This window comes from Canis lupus, chromosome 9 (genome assembly GCF_003254725.2).
Source record: "Canis lupus dingo isolate Sandy chromosome 9, ASM325472v2, whole genome shotgun sequence".
Lineage (NCBI taxonomy): Eukaryota > Metazoa > Chordata > Mammalia > Carnivora > Canidae > Canis > Canis lupus.
The window spans coordinates 10,695,322-10,716,186 of record NC_064251.1 but is presented as its reverse complement, the minus strand read 5'-3'; the positions used below and the strand labels follow the sequence as shown (position 1 = coordinate 10,716,186).

Below are 20,865 nucleotides of genomic sequence, written 5' to 3'. Positions count from 1 at the left end.
GCTCAGCTGGCAGCTTGTTTCTCCCTCTCCCTCTGCTCCTCCCCCTGCTCATGTGCTTTCTCTTTCACTCTCTCTCATAAATTTAAAAAAAAAAAAACTTTAAAAAATATATGTACAGAAATTGATTCTTGGTGATCTTGGCAGGAAAAGAATCCATTGAAAGAACTTAGGATGGCTCGTGAAAGTCCCACAGGCACAGAGAATTAGAATCAGAGTCAACAGAGCTGGAACAAAACCCCAAAATACACCAAAGGGGGCTGGTGCAGACACTACTGCTCCCACCAGGGGTACAGATACACAGCGTGCACCACTGCTACTGGACAGGGGGTGTGGTTGTCATCAGAACTGCTGCCAACAAAGCTTCCCCAAACTGGATGGAGCTGCCACTACCATTGTCAAGTGCTGGATTGGATCATGTGCTGTCCCTGCCGGTCTACATCACGAGGGGCTGATTCCAAGTCTGCTGTGATCACCCTGGGCTTATGTTCTAGTACAGAGGATGCTGTAAAAATGAGTATCCTGGCTTCTGTAATGGGTGGCTGTCTTTGCCTCATGATGTGGAGGACTCCAAACATAGGAAGGGGGCTCAGATGCCAAACGTATGACAAATGTCCACTGCAGTCTCTAAGCTGGCCATTGTGTGCATGCCACCAACTTTCTTTAGCTGGGGATTTATGGGAAAATCAAAGTGCCTTTGCATCAGGAAAAGATTTTACCAACTCTCTGAGATAGAGGAAGGAAACTCGACTCGAGGGAAGTTAAGCAGTGGAGAGAAAACTCTCGAGTCTTAGATTACTTACTGACCTCAAAAGCAAAAGCGCTGGCTCAGCCTTCACTAGGCCTGTCAGTGAGCTAATTCTAGCTCATTTAACAAAAGCGACGTTTTCTGTGTGCATGACATTGCCTTGAGGGGTGCACAGTTTTTAGGAATCAAAGATAAAAATCATAGATGAACGTTTGTTTTATCCTTACTAAAAACTCGATGGAGTAAACCAAGTACTTTTCTCCTTTCACTGAAAGGCAAACCCCCAAAACTACCACCTTCATTTAGACACTCAACAATCTCCTTTTTGGTAAACCCAAGGCTGGGACCTGGTCCTTCCATTCATTGCTCTTTAGGATTCTCCCCCTACCACAGGCATTTCCCTGTATGAACCCCCCTTTCTTGGGGTAACAAATGAATTGTCTGTAAATGCCTGAGCTCCACCAAGAGTTCATAAAAGAACTCTTGATTTTTATGCATAATGATTGGGTCGCTAGGACACACACAGTTGCTTTGTTTCTCAGGGTGGTGATTTGGATGAGAGACTTGTTGCATGAAAAACGTAAACCTCACAAAGGTCTCTCTTCCTTATTTTGGGGTACTTATGCTATCAACTTCAGTTTTCAGTGTATCCATCTCAACTTTACTTCAAAGTTGTTTCAGTCCTCTGGACTCTGGGTGTCAGGCTGCAGAGGAGATCGGCTGGGTACCTTCACACCTAAGGAGTTAAGGGTTTAGAGCGAGAAAGAGACTTTGTTTATTTTTTACCCTGCAACAAAGGTATTTTGGGTATGTAGCATGTTGTCTTACCAGCTGCTGCTTCCTTTGGTGCTGGCTGTGTTGGTTGCTGTACTCTCTTCTGGTGATTAGTGGAAACTGGGATAGGGGAGGGCAGATCCATCCCTTTGTCTAAGAATATCAGGTTTACATAATCAGGCCCGTAATTGACAGTTGACTGTTGGGCAGCAAAACTCCAGGCTTCTCCTAGGGAATGAAAACAGGGTACAAGGATACAGCTTGGATTTACGTTAGTCAACAAGTTTTTGGAGTGACGCACGGGGAGGCCTAAATGATTCTAAGTACTCAGAGATTGAATTGCGGGATTTAGAATCGTGTTACGCGGGGCTAAATCAGTAGGAGCAGGAGTGGCTGAGCCAAGTTACTCTCTGTACCTCAGTTTCTCCACCAGTGTTTGAAGGTCTTTGCTATGTGCCAGACCTTTTGTGTCTGTTAGCTTAACACTCCTTCACTGCTAACCTTTTAGGGAGGTGTTTTCTGTCTTTTGCAGGTGAGGAAATAAAGTGCAAGAGGTTGGGGGGGGGGATGCTGAGTAATTGTCCTTGAGGGGACAGAGCTAGTGAAGAGTGGGCTGGGGATACAAACAGCCGGGGTGCTCCGGAGCCACTCAGTTTACTGGCCTTTTCTTGCCCACGACCTTTCAGGCAGCATTTCAGTACTGCCTGTAATGCCCACCTTAGGGCCTCCCAACCCTTTTACAAGGTGGCTGTGTTTGGAGCTTATTGGGGAATGGGTGTTTGAACACACAGTTGCTGGACTTCCCTGGCTCAGTCAATTCTGCTCTGGTGGTCATTGAATGTGATACCTTTAGCAGATTTGATGATGTGCATGATTTCTAGAACTTCGTGTGTTGTGTTTGTTTTTTTTTTAAGATTTTATTTACTTATTCATGAGAGATAGAGAGAGGCAGAGACATAGGCAGAGGGAGAAGCAGGCTTCCTGCGTGGAGCCCAGTGCAGGACGGGATCCCAGGACCCCGGGATCATGACCTGAGCCGAAGGCAGATGTTCAACCCTCTGAGCCACCCAGGCGCCCCTAGAACTTCATGTTTTATTGTAATCTTCCCTTCCAACCTACAAAGGAGTCCTAAGCAAAGGCAGGTTTGGGAAGTGGAATTTGCAATGAACACAAAAGGCAGTTTGGTTAACAGGTAGGGGTGAGAAGAGGGAGGATACGAAGGAAGGAAGGGTGTGAGTGGCCTTCAGAGGGGTGAGCCTTAGCAGAGGCCAGGCAGGGGTGGGGAGGGGCTCATGCAGCGGAAGGTCAGTGAATGAATGAATGAATGAAGAGTTAATCAGTTCATGAATCAATGAATCAGTTACTAGCAAGAGAGAGCCGGAGGCAGAGGGTCTCGTATCCCAGCACAGGCCCAAGCCAGGGAGCCGGGCAAGAGCCTGGACCGAGTCCAGGGAAGTGCAGCTCGGCCAGACTGTTGAGGTCATTTGGCACACAGGGCCCTTTTAACCTGAAATTGAGAGACTGCGTCTGGAACACAGCAGAGGGAGGACTCAGCGCAGGGATGAAGGGAGGGAACCCTATCAGCCTGGGACCACAGCAGGGAGGCATCTTTAAGTGCCTGTTCTTTCTGTCAGCCACCAGGAACTCACCCTAAATACTGTTACAGCGTACCTCTGATTTGTCTGGCTGTTTCTAATTTCTGTCTCAGGACTCCTTACCCCACTGTAAAATCAAGCAAAGGCCCAGTTATCTAGCTCGGTAGAGAAATGTTCTCAGAGGTTTTTTTTTTTTTTTTCTTTAAACTGAAGTTGGGCCCTCTGAGCACTGAGTCCTAATAGAACCCTGTTTTCCATAGAGTCTTTCCCCAAGGCACTGTCTTTTATTCTTTTCATTTAAATGGAGTCTAACTTTTTATTTTTTTTTTAAGATTTTATTTATTTATTCATGAGAGACACACAGAGAGAGGCAGAGACGCAGGCAGAGGGAGAAGCAGGCTCTCTGCGGAAGCCGGATGCGGGATGCGGGATTCGATCCCAGGACCCTGGGATCACGCCCTGAGCCAAAGGCAGACGCTCAACCGCTGAGCCACCCAGGCGCCCCGGTCAATGTTTTTATTCAGAAGCACGAGCACGTGCGTGGAAAGCCCACGAGGGGTTGCTAAGGTCTGTGTTCGCAGCCCTGGTGGGTGACTCCTGGGTAGTGTCCACCCCCCCCCCCTTTGCTGGCCTGGGGCCTTGCCACAGGCAGTGTCACCATCCTGGCCCCACTCCCAGCTGCGGCCACCACTGCGGCCAAGGCTCTTTTCACTCTTTTCATTTGCCATTATCTTTTGCTTTTGCTTTTCTCTTCAGCCACATCTTTGCTCCGGGCCCCTGTGGTTTGCTTCTTTAGCCGCCCCAGGTAACCAGAGGGCTCCTTCCTTCTGGTCAGTGGACAGACTGTTCGCGGGCCGGATGTCCTCCTGGTGGTGCGTCTCCTCTTGGCTCGCTGCAGCCTTGCTCAGAGCGTTTGTTTTCATTGCTGGCCGTGGAGGTGCTTCCTTTCCTTTTTTTTTTTTCTTTGCCTCTGGTTTCTTCTGTCATTGGGGTTTGTGGCTTTTCCACATGGGGAAGTTGCTCAAAGCAGGCGTCCCTTGACACCCGAGGTGGTAGTAGGTGCGGTAGGGCTGGCTGGGTGGCACGGTTGCAGGTGATCTGCATGCACCCCTTGCCAAGGTCGAGGGCGGGGACCAGCCCTCCCAGCTTACAGGCTTTGAAAGGGCCATTGCCAATCCTTTGATGACAGTGGTGAAAAATTATAAGGGAGACTGTTTTTTCCTCCTCTTCCCGTGATCAAGAACAAGGATTGTGGAGTCCGGCGACCTGAGTTCAAATCCTGGCTCTTCCCCATATTAGCTGTGTAGCTTTAGGCAAATTACTTAACCTCCTTGTTTCTTACTCTGTAAAATGGGGGCAATACTTGTTGTATTATAACACAATATTATATATCACAATATATATTGTATGTGTTATGATATATAACATACAACATTAAATATATCATTATATTATGTGCACACCCCAGAGTTATATTTGTAGATACCACATTATTACCTTTATTGTGTTATTATATATTATTTTAATGTATAGCATACCCACTTGTATTTATTTTTTTTCATATTTGTTTTATATAACAAGCTACTATAACATAATAACATATGCCATAGCACTACATATAAAATTATATATACATAATATACTTTATATATACATAATATACATAACTTTACATATGTGCATATATAACTTTATAGATGTATGACATATAGTATGCATAACTTTATATACATAAGTTTATATATGTATAATATATAGTATGCATAACTATATACCTAACTTTATATATGTATAATATATGGCGTGCATAACTATGTATATACCTAACTTTATATATGTATAATGTAGTATATAAACCACACATATATAGTGAATATATACAAAGCCTTGAGAACAGAGCTGATATACAGCAAGCAGGTGCTGAATGACTTTGCATTATTCTTCTTTGTTTTTATGTTTCTGTTTTTGTGTTTTTTTTTTGGAGGGGGGAGTACTTTTGTTTTTGACCTAAAAGCAAAACTGAGTATTATTCCTCAAACTCCTCTGAGTGGCTGATTATCATTTCTGTTCTTTTTTATTTTTATTTTTATTTTTAAAAAAAATTTTATTTATTTATTAATGAGAGATACAGAGAGAGAGAGAGGCAGAGACACAGGCAGAGAGAGAGGCAGAGAGAGAGAAGCAGGTTCCATGTAGGGAGCCCGATGTGGGACTCGATCCCGGGTCAAAGGCAGGCACCAAGCCGCTGAGCCACCCAGGCATCCCCTGTTCTTTTTTCTTTTTTAAAAAATTTTATTTATTTATTTGAGAAAGAAAAAGACAGAGAGAGCAAGTGAGAGCAGGAGCAGCAGCCAGGGGAGGGGCAGAGGGAGAGGAGGAGCAGATTCCTTGCTTGAACAGGGGGCCCAACTTGGGGCTTGATCCCAGGACCCCAGGATCATGACCTGAGCTGAAGGGTGATGTTTAACTGACTGAGCTGCTCAGGTACCCCTTCTATTCTTCTTTTAAGGATGTAGTATTTCTCAAGTAGTAGGCAAAGAATGAGTGTGTGAAGATTGGTTTAAATCTCAAGCACAGTGAGAACCTGGTGGCAACTCCTAGTCTGAGGCCATAGCTTTTGAGAAGGTTGATGTCCACGCTGCCTGGTCAGGGGGTATCCACTCAGTCCACCTGGGCCATCTCCCTGGGCCTACAAAGATTGCTCTAGTTTCCAGTGCCTTTCTGTTCCATTCAGAGACTACTGGGCTTGAGATGAAGCCTTAGAGGTCATGCTCAGGCCCAGCCTTTGCCCAAGCTTTGCCTCTCTGTAACATTCTGGAGATAGGGAACCAGGGATCAAACCCACTCTTTAAATTTGGGTAATAGAGTATTTTTTCCTTAAGATGTCTCCTTTAAGATCTGTGTTTAATGATACAGTTGAACCAGGAAGTGAAGCCAGATTTTAGTTTATTCAAAAAACATATTTTGCAAGCATCTTATGTGCCAGGAAAATATAAATGAGATCCTACCCTCAGAAGAGTTACAGTCTGGACAGTACAGTTTTGTAAACACACACATGTATACCTAAACACACAGATATAATAAGAACACTATGATGGGAAAGTATTTTTGGTACTTGTGGACACAAAAGCAAGAGGGTTCTATTCAACCTTTGAGTAAAATGGGATGGGGTGGGGTAAACCTTGAAAATGTTTATGGAAGAAATTTATTTGAGCTGAATCCAGAACATTGAGTAGGTTTGCATGAGTCAGAGAGAAAGGAAGCATATTCTAGACAGAGAAAGCACCATGAGTAAGGGCACAGGACCTCAAAGCATCCTGGTGGTCTGAGAACTGCAAGAATTTGTCATGGCTGAAATGAAGAATGAGTGAAAGGGAACAATGGTCAGGGGTTATCAGTAGCATGCTGGAGCTGGCTCCTGTCTGGTTCATAACAGCCATCTATTAAATAGCCAGTAATTTTGTAAGCTGGTCGTTAAACTGGTGGTAGCTTGAAATGGATAGTGGTGGAAATATTTACACCATGGAAATCAGCAAATACCCACATATCAGGGCTCGTCCTGCAAAGAGCTGTTTTACCATACTGTAGTGATGGAGATGCCCTTGTATGTCACTCTGATAATTATTCTTTTTTTTTTTAAAGATTTTTTAAAGATTTTATTTATTTATATGAGAGAGGGAGAGAGACAGATTGGGGGAGGGAGAGGGAGAGGTACAAGTAGACTCCCCGGTTGAGCATGGATGGAGCCTAATGCGGGGCTCCATCCTAGGACCCTGAAATCATGACCTGAGCTGAAACCAAGAGTCAGATGCTCAAATGATTAATGAAATCATTTGTAATAATTGATCTCAACCACTGAGCCAGCCAGGTGCCCTGGTAACTATTCTTTAAGATTCCTCAGTGTAGGTGGTGGGGAGCCAGTGCAGGATGGCTGGCAGGGAAGCCACATGGTCAGATTTGTAATTTAGGAAGATAACTCTGTGTCTTTGGTCCTGTCCCTCAGGAAGCAGATCCAGAGAGGGAGCTTTGCATGCTGGAGATTTACTGGGTAGCATTATTGCAACTAGCACTTGAAGGCAAGCAAAAGAAAATGGGCCTGGGCAGAAGGCACAGTTAAGTAGTGAAGCAGTTGTAAGGCCCATCCCATAGGGGTGCTTTGGAGCTGGAATGGCCCATCAGAGAGAACCAACCCAGAGGCATCTGGGTGTGTGTGTGTGTGTGTGTGTGTGTGTGTGCGTCAGGATAGAGGCTGTCCCTGTGGAGGGGGGCATAACCATGGTGAAGTGGCTCTGTTCATCTGAGAGCACTTTGTGGAGAAGGCTCAGCAAGTAGTGGAGCCTGAAGGTGATTTGGTGTCTGTTTGGAGGATACACGAGCTCTGGGGGAGGTGGAGGGCAAGAAAACCAGTTGGGAGGGTATTAAAGCATTCCAGGTTCAAGGTGACAGGGACGCCTGGGTGACTCAGTGGTTGAGAGTCTGCCTTCAGCTCAGGACATGATCCTGCGGTCCTGGGATCAAGTCCCGCATTAGGTCCCCAATAGGGAGCCTGCTTCTCCCTCTGTCTCTGTCTCTGCCTCTCTCTGCGTGTCTCTCATGAATAAATAAATAAAATAAATTAAAAAAAAGATAATGAAGGCATAGGGGGCACTTGGGTGGCTCAGTTGGTTAAGTGTCTGCCTTCGGCTCAGGTCATGATCCCAGGGTCCTAGGATTGAGCTCTGGATTGGGCTCCTTGCTTAGTGGGGAGCCTGTTTCTCCCTCTCCCTCTGCCTGCCACTCTGCCTACTTGTGCACTCTCTCTCTGTGAAATAAATAAATATATAAAATCTTAAAAAAAAAAAAAGAGAGAGAGAGAAAGAGAGATGATGAAGGCATAAACTAAGGAGGTAGCAATAGGGAGGGGCTAAAGTGTGGGAAGGTGGGGTCTGTGGGGCTAGCTCCCCTCCTGTAGTAGTCCTTCTCCACTAAGTGCCACGGCTGCCCCCCACCCGGGTACCTTTGGCTGTGTCTGGAAACATTTTTGTTGTCATAACTGGCAGGGATTGTGTGTCTGTGTGTGTGCTACTGGCATCTAGTGGGTAGAGGTCAGAGAGGCCACCAAACACCCTATGAAGCACAGAACAGCCTCCATAGCAGAGTCACCAGCCCCCTCACATTGGGAGTGTCAAGGTTGATATAATATTAAGAAGAAAGGAATGATATTTGGAATAAGGACAGAAACGGGAGAGATTTTTCTCTGCCCCTTCCCTGGGCATCTGCGTATTGAGTCCCTAACGCAGCACCAGATTGCTGAAGTGGAGACGGTATTTTACAGAGAAGAGAAGAAATTTGATCTTACCAGCAAATGCATATCATCGAGTCACTAAAGCCCTTGCTTGTCTCCTATGCAAGTTTTAATTCTAGGTAGCAGTAGGTTCGCATGTGTTTCCCTTCCATCTTCCTTCCAAAAGAGGAAAGTAAACCAGAGCTTCATTCTGTGTTGAAAAACACAGAGGTACAAGCAAGCACATATAATAAGGGGCTTGATCCCAGGACCCCAGGGTTGGGGGGATTGTACAAGCAAGCACATATAATAAGGGGGCTCTTCGCATCACCTCTGGTTTTTGCTGGCATCATTAAAAGTTTTGCAAAAACAGTGGTAGGGGATGCTGTTCAGACACATTGCTTAGGTTTTAGCAAAGTAGTCGAGCAGAGGAAGAACATTAAATTTAATTAGGCAGAAACCAGAAGTTGATTAGGGAGGTTGGAACTCAGCTCGTGGAGAAGCACTATGTCAAGCATCTTTGTTTGCTTCTTAACGGGGAGCACGTTCAGTTGCAGTAAGGTGGCGAGAGCCTTGGTGCCCTTTTATTTTTATTTATTTTTATTTTTTTGGCTGAAAGCTGGTTAGTGGGTGACCGTCTGCCGGGTGCACTGAGACATCCTGGTCAGAGGTGAAGAAGGACTCCGAGCAGGTTGGAGGGAGCAGGGTGACTGGGAGGTACGGCAGGTGCCCTTCGGGGGCGGGGCGGGGGGGCAAGCAGGCCGAGCTGTGGCGTTGGCAGGGAGCAGACGTGCAGAGCTCCGGCATGGGCATTAGTGGGAGAAGCATGAAAGGGAGATATATTTATGCCTGGTACTAGGATACCAGCTGATAGACTAGAGCAGTGGTTGAAAACTTTTTTGGAAAGGGGGCAGATATTCGGTTTTATGGGCCAGATGGTCTCTTGCCCCTCTGCCCTAGTGTGAAAGCAGGCAGATGAAATGGAAATCAATGAACGACCTGTATCCAGTAAAACTTTATTTACCAGAACAGGTGGCAAGGCCAGATTTGGCCAGTGGGCACTAATTTGCTGACCTCAGCTTACAGTCTTGAGCCCGTGCACTTAAAAAAAAAAGATTTTGCTATGCTATTTAAGGAAGGTATGGATATGAGGGCAGAGGTGCAATTAAGATTTATGACTAAGGGGCCAAACACATTTATTTTCTTTCCCTAATCTTGGTCTCTTACTCTTGGCCATCTTTCTCCTTTCTTTAATGATATGCATATAATTTTTATATTTAATAAGTTGTTATTAATGAAATCATTTGCAATAATTGATCATATAATAGTTTGATTTATAATAACTGATTTTCTGGTTTGGGGAGGAAATGTTAAATAGTGGGAGGAAACTTTGCTACTCTCTTCTCTTGGCTGTTTGCAAATGCAATTTAGTTATTTTTTTCTCTTGGTGGAGCTCTTTAATTATGTTTTCTTCGATATTACCATTGACCTTGGGTCAGTGATTCTCAACCTTGACTGTATATTCAGATCACCTGGGGGGACTTTTAGTGTTTCCATTGCCCAGGCTGTATTTGGAACAATTCATCAGAACTCTAGGGTTAGGGCCAGGCATCATTATATTTTAAAGCTCCCTGGGGACTCAGATGTGCAGCCAAGGTTCAGAACCACAGCCTTGGATTTAAAGGAAAAAAAAAAAATTGTCCTCAACACTTGCTTTAGATGCAGAGGGAAATGTAACCTGTATAGGGGTAACGGTTTCTGGCCTGCAGGTTTGAACTATGAAAATTGGATTCTTCAGATTTCAAGGGTTATATTCAGACAAACGTACTAGTGACACAGTGGAAACTTCTTTGTTGTGGTTTGGTATCAACAATAAAAGAAATATCAGGAATCTAATGTGACTTGGCTGATGTGCCTATTTCTAGCCAGAGGCACTTTCTCCATCAGCGAGTTTGGTGGCAGCCTTTGAACCTGATGAAAGCTTTCAAGTTCCAATGATTAAGTCATTATCCACCAAAGCCATTCTTACCTGAGGAAATGATCAGGATATGTGTTCTGTGTCCAGAGGGAATAACTTTCTAACATCATCATGAGTGCATACACAATCTGATGGTGTTTCTTAAAGGGCCTAATCGATTAAGTGAAAGGTGATTTTTTTTTTTTTTGTTTTGTTTAATGTTGTGAGATGTAGGGAATTCAAAGGGCACATTCAAGGAACTTTTATCAAGATAGGTCAAAATTCATTTGAAAATATAGATACAGGGATAATTTTATTTTGTGAGTAGTGACATTTTTGAGGAATCCAAGAGCATTTTTTTTCCCCTACAACAATCATGTTTTTGTTTTCATCTTCCATTTTACAAATGGAAGATTCTAATCTTGTGACCCTGGAATTGCTCAGGCATTTAATATTCCAGCCTGGGTATCAAGGATTTAGTGCTTTCTTTCTGAAGTGAGAGTTAGAGGATCATGGTATTTTGGAGGGAGAGTGGGGAGTAGCCTACAATGTTCTGAGGGGTTTCCCAGCTGGTAGCCAAGTGTCTCAGGACTACTGTAGCTTCTCAGCATCCACTGTACTGGAGATGTAAGAGTTGCTTCATTTATTGAGGGGTGATGGAAGGAGAATAGGATTCTGTCCTCCATGAGTAATGGAATGCCCAACGACCATGCTTGCAACAATAGGAGCTTCTTACCCCCTCTATGAAGATATTGCAAATGTACCATCCCAGGGTTGGCCGATTCAGTCATTTCACCATGCTCTGGCTTTAAATGATATCCCTTTGAGTCTTGATTCTCTTGACTTTTTCTTTCTGGTCAAAGGATGGCTATTATGATGCAACATGGCGACATCAAAAGGCAGGAAGACAAGGGGGCATTTTCCCCCGGGTCCTATTATTATTATATTAATCAGGAAGGAAAAGCTTTCCAGTAGGTCCCAGCAGACTTCCTCTCAGATTTCAAACCTGGAGCCAAAAGCTGTTACTTGTTCACCCTCAAAACTAGACTGGCAGAAGGGTTGCTGTGGTTAGCATAGACTAGGGGTTAGCAAACTTTTTCTGTAAAGAGTCTCTTGATTGTGAGTATCTGGGGCCTTGTAGGCCATATATGGTCTCTGCTCCATATTCATCTTTTCCTTAACCCTGTGAAAATGTAAAAACTATTGTTAGATCTAGGGGTGTTTGCCAGGCCATGGACCCTGGCATAACTAGTTGTGTTTCATCTCTTGAGGCTGGTGGAGAGGTCCACCAACCCTGCCCACGTTGCCACCCATTTTTTTATTTTAGCTAAACTGTGATTTTGTTAGCAAATTGGATGGACAGCCAACTCTAAGTTCCATATGTGGTCTATTTGTATAAATTTCATAGTAATTTGGCAATGGACATTTTGATGAAGAAAAATTGAGATATGAATTCTCAGGACCTTAGTAGAATTTTAATTGGAGTGGGGTTATTCTCATTATGGTAGTCAGGGTAAACTCGGTAACAAATAATCCCCAATCTCAGTGGCTTAACACAAGAAAAATGTGATTCCTTGCTCATACTATGTGTCTCAAGTGAATTGGCAGGGAATTCTACTCCACTTGGTGATGCAGGGACCCACCCGAATGAGGGCTCCACTGTTGAGTATTTGCACCATCTGGATCACATGACCTCCTCAGTCTCCAAGAAGACAAGGAAAAGAAGGAGTCTAGAGAATAGCTCTTGGGTTTCCTGCTGCTCATCGTGAAAGTGACCTATTGCCCTGGCCAGAACTGATCATGTGGGCCAACACAACTGGAAGGAAGGCTGGAAACCATGGGGGAGCAAATGGAATATTGGTTGAGTGTTATTATCCCTTCCACAGCCTTACTGCTTTCTTCCTATTCTTCCAGAAGAAGAGACTTGATGAAGTTGTGTTATAACACATCATAACACCAGTTGCTGATCCTTGACCTTCTGCTCTTTTTAAACTCTTGTTTATCCCATCCCTTCCTTTCTAACGTTTTTAAATTACATATTCTCTTCTCCCACACCTTTCTCTTTCCTGACACAGTTTAGAGTCTTGTCCATGGTGTCTAGAAGTTAGAGTGCATGAGTCAGAAAATGAGAGCTATGAAAAGGTGTGTCATAATTGGATTATTGCATTATAGAAATGCAATAGGATGTATCATTGCAGTGTCAAAAGGACTTTTTTTGACCTTTGAATTTGCCTCTCACCCAGTAAGTCTCAACTGAGTGCTGTCACTCCCTAGAGTATATCAGGCAATGTTTAAGGACATTTCTTTGTTGTCACAAGTAGGGTGGGGTTGCTACGAGGATCTAGCAGGTAGAAGTCAGGAATGCTACCAAACATTATACAAAGCACAGGACAACCCCTGACTGTAGAAAATTACCCGGCCCCAATGTTAATTGTGCGGAGATGGTGTTGCCCCCTCCTCTTACTAATTACCTCTTTGAGTCCTTGTATTCTTGGGCAGCCTTCTCATATTTGCATGACTCTGACTTGTTTCCATTTTTTTGTGAGATATATCCAGGTAAAAATGTAACCTCCGAAAGCTAGTTGATCCTTCAACAGATTCTGTGGTGGTTAAGTAGACAGGGTTCAAGCAGAATCTCCGAATGCCATTTTTACACGTTTTTCTTTTGTCCTTTTCAAGCTTTATTCATCTCTGGAGTTCTAGAAGATTTCACATTGATTATCCAAGCTGCCATTGTCAAAGTATAATTTCTAAATTGTGAAAAATATATAGTGAACATATATGCAGTATTTTTATGACTTGTTAATGAGGACAGCAAAGCTGGTTCATGGGAGAAATCAAGAGACTGAGGATTTATAGACACTGGAGCAAAAGCATTGGTATAAGAATGCTAGTTTGAATACAAAACTGGTTAGTATACTTGAGGGCTATAGATAAACTGTTGGAGTTATTAGGTATATCTAAGATATAGATACAAATGACAATAGCAGGTGAGACAATTAGTGCTCTGGAATGATGGTTCCCACATGTAAACCTGCATTAGAATCACCTGGAGGGCTTGTGGAAGCCATTGCTGGCCTCAGCCTCAGTTTCTCATTCTGTGCTGCTCTGTGAAGGGGACCTCCTGTCAGGTCTAACAAGGATCTCAGGAGATGCCGCTGAACCTGGTGATTTAGGTGACACACTTTTGAGAGCCATTACTGTAATATGTCATGGAAAGATATGCTGTTGACCTTCTCGCCTTATCTTAAGTTTTAGATGTTTTTCTCTTAACACCCATATAAGGAATTCCATAATTGAGAAAAAAGAGAGAGAGAGAAAATGGAATGTAGCTAGGATAAATTGTCCCGGGATAACCAAGTAACTCATGTATCTCAGTGACTTAACAAAAAGTGCTATTTCACTGATTTTATATCCTATAAAGTTGGATGAAGCTCAGACTATCATCCTTCAGCAATGCCATCCAGAACATGTGGATTTTGATGGCAGATGGGAGAACCAAGGATTCTAACATGGGCTTTTCACCAGCCCCTAGACCAGAGGGGCACCTGTCACATCGACACACGTCCCATTGGCCAGACTAACTGCAAAGGGGGCTGGGAAATGTGGGAAAACTCATGTGTATGTAGAGAGTACTTGATGTCCCTATTGCCTGTTTCATAAATATGAGTGTATAAACGTGTACTTACTGATCAAAGGACCCAAAGCATCTTTTTTTTTTTTTTTGACTCAAAGCATCTTCATCATGGCAATGTTATTCTTACTAAAATTATATTTGGATATGTATATTTCACACTTAAGATTTTAGATTTCTAGAAGAGCAGTTAAGGGATAGTGTCACCACAGAAAATGATGGGGTTGAGGTCGGGAAGATTCCAGTGTTTGAAATTGCTGTTAATGATAAAAAAATATATTTTGATAACAGTAGTAATCAGTTATATGGACACATATTTGTCGCCCCAAGTGAAATATACGTAAAGAGAGAGAACCCTTAATTATCTTAGTATGATGGTAGACTCTTTGATCTTGGGATGCAGCAAACTAGAGGCGTGGAGTTTGCTAAATGGACTTCTAACTCTTGGCCTGCCTCAAATTTCCTTTTGGGACTGCTGAACTGTTTTGCTTACCAAACATTCACTTGAGGATTACAAGGTTCCATACTCAAGGTGAGATGTATTATGGGATTCTTGAAGGCTTTCCCTTTTGACTAGCTGTTAGTTAGCCTCATAAATCATTTAGCTGCCTGATTCTCAGTTTACCTATCTGTAAAATGGGTCTCCTGGGAATATTGGGAAAGTTAAATGAATATTTATACAATGTACCTGGAAATTCCTACCTTAACGGTTCCTTTGTTCTTCTTTCCCTAACATGGACTAGAAAAGGTATTATTGAGATCTTTGTTAGTTAGAGGATGACCAACCCTACAGACCCTCTGCCTGGCAGTGAGTGGGTTCCTGGGATCCTGGACTTCCACTTTTAAAACCCGGAATGTCCGGGGCAAACCGGAATGAGTTAGTCACCCTATTTAGTGGACCTTCTTGGAACCTGCCTCTGGCTTCGCCTGGGGGAATACCTATACTTTAGATCTCTTTATGGGGAAAATAGTACCTGGCTTTTGAGATGTCTCCTCTGTTCTTTTACAGGGGAGGAGCTTGGTTAGGGATGGCCTAGCATTTATGTTGAACCTTATTATTTTAGACTAAGGCAACTTTCTGCCTTAAACCTTGAAAAACATTGATTCTAGAAATTGGCTTGAATTAACTTTATCTGTTGTGATCATCTGATCTTTAAGCCCATTAAGGTTTGGTCAGCTGTGCCCTACACATCTAGGACTTTCCTAAGGTAGAGATTGGTAATTTGAGTGTGAGGAGTTGCTTTCCATGTTTATAGAGATCTGCTTGGTTGGACCAATGGTTTTTCTCAATGAGATCTAGGAGTCTCGGGTAATACCCAAACTATTTTTTTTTTTTTTTTTACCCAAACTATTTTTCCCCATGGTTCCTTACCATTAAATCCTGCTCTTTCTACCAGAGATGTCTCTCCTGCCTGGCCTTCTCTCTTCATCTTAGCTCACTGCTTGTTATGGGCACTCTTACTCACCTTGCCCCTGTGTATTTTATCACCAGTCACTTCAAATACGTCTCCTATGCTGCTGCCAAGTATCTTCCTACAAAACATCTATCATCATTCTCCTGCTTCAAGGTGGCTCCTGCAGCTTCCTCTTGGCCACCACAATAAAAGCCAGCTTCTTAGCTTGGAAGCCCTGCCTGACCTGCTTTATGGGCCACCCACATGGAACCCTTTCACAATCCACACCCCTGCACATGCTGCTCCTCCCATTCTCCTTTTACAACATCCTCCTTTTCCTTTCTCTGCCTGGATATATACACCTGTCCTTTTGGACCTGGTTCAAATGTTCTTTTCCTTGTGAGAGACCTTGGTACCTTTCTGTCATGGTGGCTTCTTCCGTTGAAGTCTGCAGCTTGGGGACTTAGAGCGTGAGGTTATGACTCCCTACTCAGCCTCTGATTACCTTTGTGCAGGACAACAAACATTTAAGGAAGGGCTCCTATTACTGAGCACTAATATAGGGTTTTTCCTGTCTTACCCCATTGACGTGTTTATCCCCCCCCCCGCCCATGTTGGGTGGTATTTATCTGGAAAATGTTTGGCTTGCAGTAGGTGTTCTGCATGAATGCTTAAATAAATGAAGGAACCCAACTCAGGATTTTCATAGGAGAATCCTCTCTTTTAAAGTGTATCCATCCTTTGCTGGGGTCTTGCAATTTCTTTTTTTTTTTTTTAATTTAAAAAAAATTTTTTTTTTATTTATGATAGTCACAGAGAGAGAGAGAGAGAGAGAGGCAGAGACACAGGCAGAGGGAGAAGCAGGCTCCATGCACCGGGAGCCCGACGTGGGACTCGATCCCGGGTCTCCAGGATCGCACCCTGGGCCAAAGGCAGGCGCCAAACCGCTGCGCCACCCAGGGATCCCGGGTCTTGCAATTTCAAGTATGGTCCCTGGACCTGCACCCCAGCAGCCTGGCATCATCAGAGAGCTCACTAGAAATGGCAGGATCTTCCATCTTACCACAGATCTGCTGCACCAAATCTGTGTTCTACCAACATCCCCAGAAGATTGGTAGGCAAGTTAAGCTTGAGAAGTGTTGCCCTAGGCTCATGTCACCCTATGGCCCATTAGTATCTGTAACACATTCACCCTCAATTTGGGGGGTTCTTATACAAAAAATTGGAGCTCTCTTCCTCCTTCTCTCCCTCTCTCTTCCCCTCCCAAATAACTGACTTCCTTCCTTCCTTCCTTCCTTCCTTCCTTCCTTCCTTCCTTCCTCCTTTCTTTCCTTAAATGCACAATCATAGGATCTGCCCTAGACCTATTGAACCAGAATGCCAGGCAGGTTGGGCCACTGCCTTTTAAACAAATACCCCGGGACATTTCTATCACCCTGAAATCTGAGAACCACATCCTAGGGAATTTCTTACTATTTCATCGTCTCTGATTTCCCCCAAAGCTTTGGACTTAGCGGATCTGTCCTCACGGTTAGTGTCAACTCTATTGAGGTCCATGTCTGTGGCCCTTTCTAGTTTCCCCATTTCTGTTAACAGAGTTGTTCTCCTGCTGTCCCCAGATCTGGCCCTGGCCCGCGTCCCACTATCGGAAGAGTCCTTTACCTCGCATTGAGAAATGCACAGTGTCTCTGCGTTTCCCTTTCTAGTAATTGCCCCACTTCTCTGCCTGCGTCACTCCTTTCAAGTTCATAGTGTGTTGCCAGTGCCTTGGTTTTCTCCATCGTCCCCGTGGCCGCTCATCTCTTGCTGTCTGGCTTCTCCCTCCGATACGTCACTGAAGCTCTTCTCACAAAAATCACTAGGGACTTCTTTATTTTCATATTCACTGACCTTTTGAGTACTTTAGAATATCTCTTAGAGGTTCGCAATCCTGTAAAAAAAAAAATCACGAATTATGGTTTTAACCTGCTTTGCTGGTGTGCAGAGCTGAGCATGAATGTCAGCCTCTAAGCCAGGGAGAAGTTGGACCCTACTCTCTCTTTACTTGCCAACCCCTGGGGTAGGAAAGCAGTCAGTCACTGAAGGTTTTTACACTTAAAAACACATTTGACAAATTCAAGTTTACTGCAAAAAAAAAAAATTGTTTTTAGCACAAAGCTAGTGATTTTAATTCCTGATTCATTACATTACCAAATTTCTTCAGATAAATCATTGCTAATATTAGTCTTACATTGTGTAGCATTCTGTAGTTGCTTTTGGCTACAATTTTCCCTTGTTTTATAGAATGAACCCATAATCAGAGCAACAAAATAAGCCATTATCTTCTCTTCAAGAACCTGTAAATTCAACCTTTAAACATTCAGTGGAAAGGGAAGTACTCAAAAGGACATAGAGTAAGAATGCACCATGCTGGACATCCTTCTTAAAAAAAAAAAAAAAAAAAAGCACAGAAACTTTTCTCCCTCCTTCTGTCTCCCTCCTTTCCCTTTTTTTTCCTTCTCTTTTTTTTACAGATCCAGCAAGCAAACACATTCCAGGCGGTACATTATTAGGCTCTGGCAAGAGAAGAATGAAGCAGACATGGCCCTTTGCCTTTACGATGCTAACGGTTTAGCGGTTTAGCATGGGGCAGTCAGTCTTGTCATCCCAGAAATAAAACAATTTGCTAAGTACACAGGGAAGGGGAGAGGGTGCAATTGCTGCGGAGGGAGCATCAAAGATGGGGTGTGTGGGGAGCAAGCGGAGACTCAGCAGAGGAGGGATCTTGATGGAGCTGAATCTTGAAAGGTGAACGGGTGCCTCCAGTTGGAGCTGTTGCAGCACTAGGAGGGCGGATGCAGAGGGATTCAGGCACTGTGGCCCTGTGAGCAGCACCCGGAGATCACCAGGCATCCTGGGGGGGGTGTCTTGATGGAGGAGGTTGTACTGACGGAGGAAGTAGAGGGAGCAAGGGGAGCACAAGTTTGGAGGTTGTTTTTTTTTTTTAAGGTTTTATTTCTTCATGAGAGACACAGACAGAGGCAGAGACATAGGCAGAGGGAGAAGCAGGCTCCCTGCGGGGAGCCCGATGCAGGACTCGATCCCAGGACCCTGGGGTCACAACCTGAGCTGAAAGTAGATGCTCAACCACTGAGCCACCAGGGGCCCCCACAAGTCTGGATTTTAATGTGGCCAGTGGGCATCTGTGACAACGAAGGGGACCACACGTTGGAGAAACGCAATCCTGAAAGATGGGGTGTCTGTAAGGAAAAGAGCGCAAGGCCTAGCCAAGGGGTGACAGACTGAGGTTCTGTATGGAGAAGTCACTGGAGTCGTAGAAAGCTCGACAACTCCACAGGTGAGAGGGCCGGGGGGGTGGGGGATGCATAGGCTGAAGACAATCTCAGGTCAAGTTCGCCTTTGACTTGGAGGGCTTGGGGGGGCCCCCTGGAAGGGCTGGCTGCCCAGAGAAGGAGGAAGAAGGCCTCCCTGGTGCAGTTGTCAAACCCTTCCCAACTGGTCCTAAGAAAAGTCCTTTTCGTAGTAACAGAACTGGCGCATCCCTTACTCTTTGGCCTCCCGGAGTAACTCGGAGCAGATCTGCGGCCCTCGGGACCACAGCTCTTGCAGTGATGGGGAGGGGGCTCTTGAGGCTCCCGGAGCGGGGGCAGGTGGCAGCCTCCCTGTTGTGCCCTCGGCTCCCCAAGTGACACGGTTCCTCCGCTTACCTGCATCGCCAGCAGGGCCAGCAGCCCGTGGTCACGGCGAACCAGAAAGCCTGAGGGCCGTCAGCGGCTGCCCCCTTGTCTTGCTCCCTTCCTCCTTCTGCAGACAGCTCTTTGCTTCCAGAGTTTTGCAGCCGACGCTGCGTGAGCTGTTGGGTCAACGAGCCCGACGGGTGCAAGAGGTGGCTCGGGGGCCGCTGAATAGTCTCGCTTTGTCTGGAGGCCTGTTTTCCTGACTGTTTATGGTGCTTGACAGGGTGCTTTTTGTTCTGGGGAGAGCTGCTTTGGGGAAAGCAGGCTGCTGAGCGGGGCGCCGGGCCCCCCTGGCCTCTGGGGCTATCTCCAAGGCCCTCCCGGGGACTGGATGCAGCTCCCGCAGGCGCCCTGGCCCAGCGGAGGTCACCCGAGGCCTCGGCGTCCTTGTCCCCAGCCCTAACTCCGATAGAGAGGGGAGGACAAACTGCCGTCCAGCTCCCCAGCCTCCTAGGAGTCAGGAAGGGGCCCAGGCCAGCAGCAAGATTCCATTTTAATCGGTGATCACGCATTACACACACACACACACACACACACACACACACACACACAAAGAAAACAAAGCAGCTGTGTACCTACCACTTTCCAGAACTTTCCCTCCATGGTTGGCAGTCAGCTTGCTTTTCTTTTTGCAGAAAACACGATGTCGGTTGTCGTCGGAATGTAGAAGGGGTAGAAGTCTGGAAAAGGAGGCAGTTTGGACAGGAAGGTGAAATTAGTAAGGTTTTCAGCTCGCGTTTGGGATGAATCACACCCTTTGGGGATTGGAACGTGCAAGTGCAAGCGTAACGCTGGTTTCCCTCTGGGGCTCTCGTGCTTTCCCTCACACGCCTGGGCACACACCCCGCAGAATCCCTAACAGGCAGGCTTTGAGTACCAGGGGCCAGAGAGGTCCCCGAGGCCTCGGCCTCAGCCGGCAGGGAGCAGGTTAGCATCTCCTCCGGCGGGGCATGGACTCTGGTCAGCTGACGGGGGTGGCAAGCACATTCCAGCAGTGAAGGGAGGCTTGGCTGGTCTTTGTGGGTTCCAGAACATGCAGTTCTTCCATAAAATGACGGGAGAACACAGTGTGCTATTGAGTGCTGCTGGATCTGTATGGAGCCATCTACTTCCCGCCCCCCCCAACCAAGGGTCAGGACAAAGGTGGTTTACTTGGGGTGAATTCTAGACCAGCAGTCTAAAGCACTTTAGGTTGGAATCCAATTTCTGACCCATATTATTTTTATGGCTTTGGTTAACATTTCTCAACTACTCTGAACCACAGTTTCGTCTTCTTCGTGTCTATCTGCCATGGATGGTTTTGCCCTGCGTACGTGGCCCTGCACGGTCGAGTCCTGATTTCTGGGCCCTTCCAGAACTGTTGTCCTTCATGCCACCTGGCCGTCCACTTAGACTGTCCTGGTGTCCTGCACGTTTCCCCACCTCTGTGCGTTTTTGCTTCCTGCTTTCCTTCCCCTTGCCCTTAGCCTGCTCTTTTCTCCATATCTGCCTTTAGGAAGTCATGTCTATAAGAATTAGCTCGAGAGATATTTCATGGGTAGAGTTTTCCCTTATATCCAGGAGTACATGTGGAACAACATACAGAAGCAATTATAAGATGTCTGGGATTCCCTTTAAAGAAGTAGGGGCGGGGGGCATAGATGAAGCAAAACTGGTCAAGAATTGATAATTTTTAAAGAAGGGTGATAGGCACATAGGGGCTCGTTGGATTGTTCTCCTTTGTGTACGTTTAAAATTTCTTATAATAAAGGGCAAAAAAAAAAAAA

At 45.2% G+C, this 20,865-nt stretch overlaps 1 protein-coding gene and 1 long non-coding RNA gene across 7 annotated transcripts in view; one reads left to right on the top strand and one right to left on the bottom strand.

Annotated features, from left to right (window-relative positions):
* The window catches only part of MAP2K6 (mitogen-activated protein kinase kinase 6), a 121,488-nt gene that overhangs the window by 24,530 nt on the left and 76,093 nt on the right, over positions 1-20,865 (top strand). The window lies entirely within an intron of this gene.
* LOC112652878 (uncharacterized) lies at positions 1,054-20,124 on the bottom strand. Of its 5 annotated transcripts, XR_004818627.2 has the most exons (7): positions 19,679-20,059; positions 17,025-17,292; positions 12,806-13,033; positions 11,071-11,517; positions 8,453-8,588; positions 1,574-1,747; positions 1,054-1,481 (listed from the first exon to the last, which is right to left on the bottom strand). It is a non-coding gene; the product is annotated as an uncharacterized LOC112652878 (long non-coding RNA). The 5 variants fall into 5 exon arrangements; XR_004818628.2 differs by lacking the exons at positions 1,054-1,481; positions 1,574-1,747 and adding an exon at positions 3,487-4,457 and having other exon boundaries at positions 19,679-20,056; XR_007412842.1 differs by lacking the exons at positions 1,054-1,481; positions 1,574-1,747; positions 8,453-8,588 and adding exons at positions 13,384-13,498; positions 19,070-19,345 and having other exon boundaries at positions 10,629-11,517; positions 19,679-20,069.